Raw genomic sequence first — 9514 nt, forward strand, 5'->3', positions numbered from 1 at the left:
AAGCATCGCTTTGTTCTTACTGACACACATGTGAAAGAGTTACTACGAGTAGCCACAACTGAATACGAGCCAGACCTGAAAAAGATTGTGGAAACCAAGGAATGTCAGGTGTCCCACTGAGTCAAGTAAAATGAGGTAGGCTAATTTAAATCCATGAAAACTATTGCGTTATATAATTAGGTGTATAAGTTATTGTGACAGATATACTGTTGTTTGCACATCTGTTGTGTGGCTCTTTGCAGTGATAAAGTTTTTTTTTTTTGGCTCATCATGCCAAACAGGTTCGCCACCCCTGATCTATACTGACCAGCCCTGCTTAGCTTCAGAGAGTCTTGTGCTGCAGGGTGAGATTGCTGTGGTGGTTGGTTGACAGTGTGAAGTGAAGATCGCTGTGTGTGTCTCTGTTTGACATTTACATGTTTTACATACATTTTTCTGAATTGATATACATGCGAGGGTGACATGGTGGCGCAGTGGGTAGTGCTGTCGGCTCATAGCAAGAAGGTTGCTGGTTCGAGTCCTGGCTGGGTCAGTTGTCATTTCTTGTTGGCGTGGGTCTCTGGATGCAGCCTTTATGATGCAAGCTGAGACTGCATCACTCAGAGATGCAACGTCAGACACAGTGCACTCAAATAGAGCTAGTGACATCATTGTAAGGGGTGGGGTTAGGTGAGCGCATTATAAAGCATTAGATGCAGCTCACATTGCACTGCACCAGGTCTGCATCCCGGTTTCCCCCACAGTCCAAACACATGCGCTATAGGGGAACTGAATAACTGCCACAGTGAATTACGCTACATGAATGGACCAAGTCTGGCTTCCATACAAGAGGCAAACATGGACCATATCTGGACCGAGTCTCAGCCAGGTTAATAACCCATAACTGGGCCTGAACTGGGCCAGATATGTTGGTGTGTTGCGACTGCAATGTTTTTATAAACCCATGAAGCATTTCGCATTACGGCTGAGCTTTTTCTTGAAGCCACCTGATTGACGGAATTTTTTCTTTACTCAAAAATAATTTAAATGTGTTTTAAAAGTGGGTCAAGATAGACCAAACTTACATGGCCCACATATACATTTAAACATCTGGGCCAAATACTACATTTGATATCTGGCCCAAGTCCTGTGTGCCGCCTGTAAGACGGTGCCACCTCAGCTAAACCTGGGCCATGTTGGCCCACATGCTGCATGCCAGTGCTGGACGAATGCCTGCTGTGCCAGCTTTATACCAAATCTGGGCCAGAATTCTTTGCTACCCGGGAATATTAACTTTGATCTAAACCATACCGGTCATCTGCTGCATAAAATATGTGCAGGATAAGTTGGTGGTTCATTCCGCTGTGGTGAACTCTGTGAAATCAGAATTATTCGCCCGCCTGTCAATTGTTGTTTTCTTTTTAAAATATTTCCTAAAGGATGTTTAACAGAGTCAGGCATTTTCACAACAAACTCTTCATGTACTCTCAATATACAAGACTATATTTAGAATAACAAAGTGCTTAAATGATTCAAAATGAGAATAAAACAGAACTGACAGCAAACTCACCGTTATCCAGCTCATACTCAGAGGCTCCAGGGAAATATTAGCAGTGTTTAGGAGACAATATCTGCATGAGGGACCACTTAAAGGGAGCGTTCACCCAGAAATAGAACTTCTGTGGTCATTTTCTTCTGTTGACCACAAGGGAAGATGAACTGAAGAATGTTGCAAACGCATGACCACTGACATCCATAGTAGAATAAACAAATAGTGTGGAAGTCAATGGCTATTCTTCAAAATATCCACTTTTGTGTTCAACAACAAACTCAAGCTAGTTTTGAACAAGTCTGGAATGAGTAAATAATGGCAAACCTTTCATTTGTGGAAATACAATCAACTTTATTCAGAGCAAAGTTCACACTGCCTCTGTAATGCTGATACTGCAGGATATCGATGGTAAGATCATCTGAAGAGGATGTGTTGTTTCTCCAGAGATTATGAGGATGATGATTAAATAAATCCACCATGAATGAGTTGAACACCGGCACTCTCAACATCTCTGATTTCACCTGTAAAATTCTGTCAGCATTAATCCCTCTTTACTTGTTTATGTGTGTTAGTTTATGTATATGTATGTGTATTATTATTATTATTATTATTATTATTTATTGTTATTAAAAGGCCCTCCACCACCACCTTACTCCTCCTAGATCATTTCTGATATCAGTAATTCTGAGATCTCCCTCATCCACAAAGTCCAGAAAAATACCAGAATTGTTTTCTTGTGGCAGTTTCTGGACTTTGTTTCTGAGCAACTTGGGGCTGTTGCTGTCCATGAAGGATGAGGGAGCTCTCTGATTTCATCTAAAAATATCTTCATTTGTGTTCAGGGGATTTATTTGCCAGATTAGTAATGCTTGCTCATTTCAGCCTAGGGCTGTCCAAACATAACATTACAAATATAGAAGTCTACAATTACTTTAGGGTCAGTGTTAGTAATGCACACATCCACCCACAACACAAACTGAAGAAAACAAGGCCCTCCACCACCCCCTACTCCTCCTAGATCATTTCTGATATCAGTAATTCTGAAATCTGAGATCTCCCTCATCCTCAAAGTCCAGAAAAATACACAAAAAAGATTTTCCGGCAGTTTCTGGACTTTGTTTCTGAGCAACTTGGGGCTGTTGCTGTCCATGAAGGATGAGGGAGCTCTCTGATTTCATCTAAAGTTCTCTTCATTTGTGTTCAGGGGATTTATTTGCCAGATTAGTAATGCTTGCTCATTTTTTAACAGTTTTGTAATTCATTATTGTTTTAAACCTTCTGCTTATCATATAAACCTGACCCAATGCTTTGTTCTGGTGCTGGTGTTTCTTCATCCTCATCCTCTAGAGGAACAACACGTCCTCCTCAAAATGCACTCAGATTTAACCATCCACATCCTCAGAGTCCATCACGGGTTTCCATTTCTGCCTGCACAGAAGAGGCAGTTTCCTGGCACTGATGACGACGCTGATCCTGCAGTGTTTGGGTCTCAGGACAGACTCTGGATCAGGCTCTGGTTCTGGATCAGTTAGATGTGGGTTCTTCTTGGCTTCTTTATGACGTTTGTGTTGGTTTTTATGAGTTTTTTTATAGAAATGTTTTGTTAATTTTCTGCAGAAGACCTTGCTGCTTTCTGTGTGAAGTCCATACAGAGAAAAACACAAGAGGAAATATAAAAACATGTCTGGCATTTGTCTAGCGCATATTTATATGACATGAGAAGCATCCCAGCGGGCACCTTGATGACAAAACTACATCAGAAACAGCATAAAAATGCAGATCGATTTATGTCAGCTGATTAACTTGACGTGTTTTTGACGCCAGTGTTAGATTTCAATTTGATGTCGTTTAGACGTCAAGCTAGTTTACATGCATTGTAGAGATATTTGTAATTTGTTCTTGAAGCTTTCAGATAAATAAAACATTTCTTATAATACTTTATGTGTCTTTATTTTAGTGGTCAAAAGGACATCAGTGTGTAGATGTCAGGTAGACGTCAAGGTTCTGACATCAAATTGATCAGGGTTTTGGACATGCTTTCTTATGTTGTTTTGACATCAAAGTGAGATCCTAAACCTGGTAAATGTAGTTCCCTTCAGGCTGTGTTGTGTTTACCTTCATCTGTATCGTGTCTCGTCTTCATTCTACGCTCTCTTCATCCAGTCGTGTTGTAAGAACTGATCAAGCGTCATGTTTTGTCTCAGACACTTTGTGATCAGATCTCGGCAGTCTGTACAAGGGGAAAGAAGGTTAATACACTGCTTATAAGACTACATCTTACTTATAAGACTGTATAATATTCACTAAAGCTGACATTTATCAAGATACCTTCTGAAATGTGGGATTAAAAGACTAACAATGACAAGGGCTGTATCCTAAACCGCCCCCTATACCCTTAATAGTGCAGTATTTGCCAAGATGTGCATAAATCTTCAGAATGTGCATAAAAATGTAGGTTTAACTTAAAAAATGAAGGTTATGGAAACACAGCTAGTGTCTGTTCACTCACCTCTCATTAAGCTGGGTGGAAGCGAAATCTTGCCCTTGACTTTAACATCGAAGTAGTTGACCAAGTCTCCGGTCATCATGTAATGCAGCAGGCAGCCTATAGCCCAGGCGCTAGATAAGACTGCTTTATCGTAGTTGTGTGCTTCCACTTTGTAAGCGCAGCCGAAGTCGATCAGCTTGATCTGCATAGTCTTCTTGTTGACCAGGATGTTGTCAGAATGCAGGTCGTTGTGCACGATTCCTTTGTCGATGCAATGCTGGACTGCCAGGACTATTTGTTGCACTAGGCATCGTGCCACAGGTTCGGCCAGCTTGCCCTTCTTGCTTACAAAGTCAGTCAGGACTACACAAGGCTTGGGGTACTCCAGGACCATTGAAATGCATTTAGGTTCATTAAACCACTCGTACATTTCGATTACGTATTTGCACAATGGCGGACGCTTCAGCATGAGCATGATCTCCACTTCTTTAAAAGGTTTGGTAGCTAAACCAGGCTGTGAGAAAGAGAGAACAGGGGTTAGTAGATGCAGATCTGAAGGAAGACTTCATTTAAAAGAGTAGTTCACGCAAAATAAATGTTTTCAGATTTCAGAAAAGCTTTATGCTCTTAATGCTCTAATAGCAATATATTTTGCAGAAGATTTTTCCGATATCGTGCGGCCCTAGTTCAACTGTAATCAAACGAAGCTCCAAGAACACTTTTGTGCACCAAAACACTGTAAAATGGCTGTGTGTGTGTTTGTCTTCTGCATCAGATCAGGGTTTGTGTTTACTGTGGTCAATGCAACTCTTGCCTGTTGCTCTACTGACTCTAATGGCCATACGCCATGCTGACCATAGTGTTGACCATAGTGAACACACTCTGAGCTGATGCCAACAAGAATACAAGAATTTGTTTGGTGTACAAAAGTGTTCTTGGAGCTTCGTTTGATTACAGTTGAACTACTGGAGATAACTGTTTTGACAATGTTTCTGGTATTTTTCAAACATTTTGAGTCCCTTGTTGTCTATGAAGGATGAGGGAGCTCTCAGATTTCATCTAACACATCTTCATTTGCGTTCTGGTTATGAACGGAGGTCTCGGGGATGAGGGATTAATAACAGAATTTCCATTTCTGGTAAACTAATGTTTAAATGCATGCTACGTTGCTTTAGTATTTCTGTATTACAGCCACAAACTACAGTAACTGTTCACATTAATCAGATTTCACCACAATATCTGGGCATAAAGGTCAATTTTACAGTAGTTTAGCGATGAAGAACTGCAAAATGACTTTCTTCAACTGGACCATGAGTGAAATGTTCATGCAGATTCACATGACTGGATTTGGCCTTTTGAAATTCAACTACGCAACAGTAAATGTGTCCAAACCATCAACGAATTAAACACAGAGTGATTGTTTTCCAACTTACTACATGGGTGGCATCGTTTCCCTTCTCAATCTGCTTGATGGCAACCTGCAAAGAGGAAATGCAATTATTCTTTTGCTCCCACATATTCTTCATCAACACAGATGCTCAATTAGACAATTAAAGACAGCAAAATGTGTAGTAAGAGAGTTTTACCTTCATGCAATCAGATTTACGGAGCGCTTTTTGCACTGTGCCGAAGGCCCCGCTTCCCAGAATAGCTCCCAGCTTGTAGAAACTTCCCAAAGGTCCTGAAAAAGAAGAGTTTAAGAGCTTTCAGGTCCATCATACTGATATTATCTTACACTAACAAATATATGTTGTATTAGCAAATATTATAGTACTGACGCCTACCATCAGAGGCTCCTAACGCCGAGATCTGGAGCCCCGAAGGTCCAGGGACAGGCTCTTCATCCGAATCTGGCTCTTTATCTGGATCTGGCTCTTCATCCGAATCTGGCTCTTCATCCTGATCTGGCTCTTTATCCGGATCTGGCTCTTTATCTGGATCTGGCTCTTTATCCGGATCTGGCTCTCGATCTGGGTCCGGCTCTTGATCTGGATCTGGCTCTTCACCCGGATCTGGCTCTCGATCTGGATCTTCACCCGGATCTGGCTCTTGATCTGGATCTGAATCTCCACCCGGATCTGGCTCTTCACCCGGATCTGGCTCTTGATCTGGATCAGACTCTGGATCCGGCTCTGGGTCTTCATCATACTCTTGATCTGGATCTGGCTCTCGATCTGGCTCTTGATCTGGCTCTTGATCTGGCTCTCGATCTGGCTCTCGATCTGGCTCTTGATCTGGCTCTTGATCTGGCTCTGGATCTGGCTCTGGATCTGGACCCAGCTCATGATCTGGATTGTGCTCTGAATCAGGATCTGGCTCTTGATCTGGATTTGGCTCTTGATCTGGATTGAACTCTGTATCCGGCTCTTGATCTGGATCAGAATCAGGCTCCCCTTTGTTCCGTCTTCTGCGGAGGAAAGGCTTCTTCATGAGCTTCCACACCCTCCTGAAGAAAGCCTGGATTTTGTTCCTCCTGCTGCCTTGTGTTTGGATTTCTGAAATGAAGGAAAAGAACAAAGAAAAGATCAGAGACGTGACGGTCAGTGATTGTGTTCGCTATTAGGAATATATAAATGTAAAACAGGAAAAATATAAAACATTAAATACATTATTTTAATTTCACAGGACCTTTAAGGAGTATAAATCAGGCCTGTGAGAATAGTTGCTTCATGTCTATAATAAGTGCATTAAACTATCATATTGTGTTGTTGATCTGATGATGTTCAGGTTTGATTTTGCCCTCTGTCTGCAACTTTTGAGCTGCTGATTTTCTCACGATTTGTACTAAGAGCAGCTGAATGTCTGTCATTTCTTTTGTGTGTGTGCAGACGGTCTCACTGGTTGTGTTTTCCTCCACATTGTTATCAGGAGAGGACTCATACGGTGCTGTACTGTCATCAGAATGCATTGACCAGTCCTCTTCCAGCCACGGACAGAAGTCGCTGCAGAAGCTGATGATCTCCAAAAGTGAGCCTGCATGACAAAACCAGTCTTAATGGTCAATAATCAGAAACGGAGATTAATGCAAACACTTTACTGGACTCATCATGATACTGTCTCATAAATATGGATGAGAGTTTATGCATGCTTATGACTGTCAACTATTACAACAGTCACCTGTGTGCCTTTGTTACCTGTATTACTGTAACTTGACATAAACAAATACATCATAACCTGTTATTGTCAGGAAAATTTACCAAGACAACATAACATGTCATAAATCTGTCATCAACATGATTGGCATGAGGCCGTTCTATTTTAAAATCACATTATTTCTCATTTTGTTTCATATATAACGTGTCTAATTTCATTTATACATTTATTTTAATCCTCCAATACACTCATAGATCTCCTCACCCAGTTTATAAAATGGTTTAAATGTAAGAAAGCTTACCTGTTGTGTTTTTCTCAAGTGCTGTACCGGCATCGGAAACCACAGTCCAGTCCTCCTCGTCCAGCCAGGGACAGAAGTTACTGCAGAAGCTGATGGTCTCCAAAAATGACCCTGGACACCAAAATCAGTCATAATGGTCAGTTTATTAATAATAAAATATATGAATGAAAATCTTCATGGATCAAAGTCTGTGTAAAACCCATTATTGATCATTTCTCATTTGTGTTTAAGAGTGTTTTAGTCATTTAAGTCTAGTGGCTGCTGACAAACTCACCGGTTGTGTTTTTCTCCACATTATTATCAGTAGCGGGTTCACCGGCATCCGAAACCACAGTCCAGTCCTCCTCGTCCAGCCAGGAACAGAAGTTACTGCAGAAGCTGATGGTCTCCAAAAATGAACCTGAAAAACAAAATCAGTCATGAGGGTCGATTTTCAGAAACTTTCTGAACTATTCATAACAAAACTTCTCCATGGAAAATGATGAACTATTCCTTAATGCACTGAAGATTGCTGCACGAACAGAAAATCATCCATTTTAACTCATACAATGAATTTCTGGCGTTCTAAAACATTTATTCCTAAATTATATATATATATAGTTCACAGTGTGTCTGATAATGTTTGATACTATTTGTTCTTCTGGAGAAAGTCTTATTTGTTTTATTTGGGCTAGAATAAAAGCAGTTTTTAATTGTTTAAACAGCATTTTAAGCTCAATATTATTCGCCCCTTTAAGCTATATTTGTTTTGGATAGTCTACAGAACAAACCATCGTTATACAATAACTTGCCTAATTACCCTAACCTGCCTAGTTACCCTAATTACCCTAGTGAAGCCTTTACATGTCACTTTAAGCTGTATAGAAGTGTCTTGAAGAATATCTAGTCTAATATTATTTACTGTCATCATGACAAAGAGGAAATAAATCAGTTATTAGAGATGAGTTATTAACACTATTATGTGCAGAAATGTGCTGGTGAAATCTGCTCTCCGCTACACAGAAAATAAGGGAAAAAATGAACAGGGGGGCGAATAATTCAGACTTCAACTGTACATATATATATATATATATATATATATATATATATATATATATATATATATATATATATATATATATATATATGTGTGTGTGTGAGTGTGATATCTGCATTTTCTAATAGGACACATCCTGAGGGGGTTAAGATAGTGCTGGATGTGTATTGATTGTTTTGGCTAGGCCCAGTGAATAGAAAAGTCTCGCTTTTGGACAATTTACCTCACAGGACAACTTTTCTCATCCTAAAGTCTATTTAAACCCCATTATTGATCATTTATTGTTATTGTTTCATGTGTAATGTGTCTTTTTCAATTCTACATTTATTTTAATCCCTCAATGCTTGGAGAATTATATCTCTACTCTTGTTTTTAATGGTTTTAACAGCTAATTAAGCTTGAGTGTTTGCTGATAGTCTCACCGGTTGCATTTCTCTCCACTTTATTAGCAGTAGAGGGCTTGTGAAGTGCTGTAGCGGCCTCTGAAACCACAGTCCCGTCCACCTGGTCAAGCCAGGGACAGAAGTCGTCGCAGAAGCCGATTGTGTCGAGCCACAAACCTGCCTCCGCTTTCTCCATTCCACCACACACAGATGCTGTTGCTGCCATCGCGTGGTCAAACACAGGCATCGTGTTTTCACTCATAAATTGTTCTACTTCACTCGTAAAAGTGCTGTAAGTCGACAGATAATTAGTAAATCGATCCATTTACTCAAACTCTGTAAACGCGCTCAAATGACAATCCTTTCACTAGCTTGATAATCACTGAACTGGAGAGTGGTTAGCCGCGTGACGTCACTTATGGAATTTTTGGAATGGCGTCTCTAGCCGCGTTTATTTTCAAAAGTTCAGATTCTTCAGAACAGCACAGAAATGAGTGAATATTACCGAGCCAGCACTGATTTCATATCTGAAACCGGGCCGTAATCAATACACAACAGCTCCTGTCAGAGTCTGCCTCAGAAATAACAGCTCGTCAATGTCAAAATGTCAGCCAATCAAATCAAACAGGGCGGGCTTTACAGTTCGCGGAGAATATTTCAAAATTAATTTCCCAAAATACTA

General features: G+C 40.4%; 1 long non-coding RNA gene across 1 annotated transcript; it reads right to left on the reverse strand.

The window, feature by feature from the left end:
• Nucleotides 1-2637: 2637 nt before the first annotated feature.
• On the reverse strand, nt 2638-4178 carry si:ch211-262h13.4. Its single transcript, NR_186750.1, has 3 exons — nt 4041-4178; nt 3647-3761; nt 2638-3164 (listed from the first exon to the last, which is right to left on the reverse strand). It is a non-coding gene; the product is annotated as a si:ch211-262h13.4 (long non-coding RNA).
• Between the last annotated feature and the right edge of the window lie 5336 nt (nt 4179-9514).

This window comes from Danio rerio, chromosome 7 (genome assembly GCF_049306965.1).
Source record: "Danio rerio strain Tuebingen ecotype United States chromosome 7, GRCz12tu, whole genome shotgun sequence".
NCBI classification, from domain to species: Eukaryota; Metazoa; Chordata; class Actinopteri; order Cypriniformes; family Danionidae; genus Danio; species Danio rerio.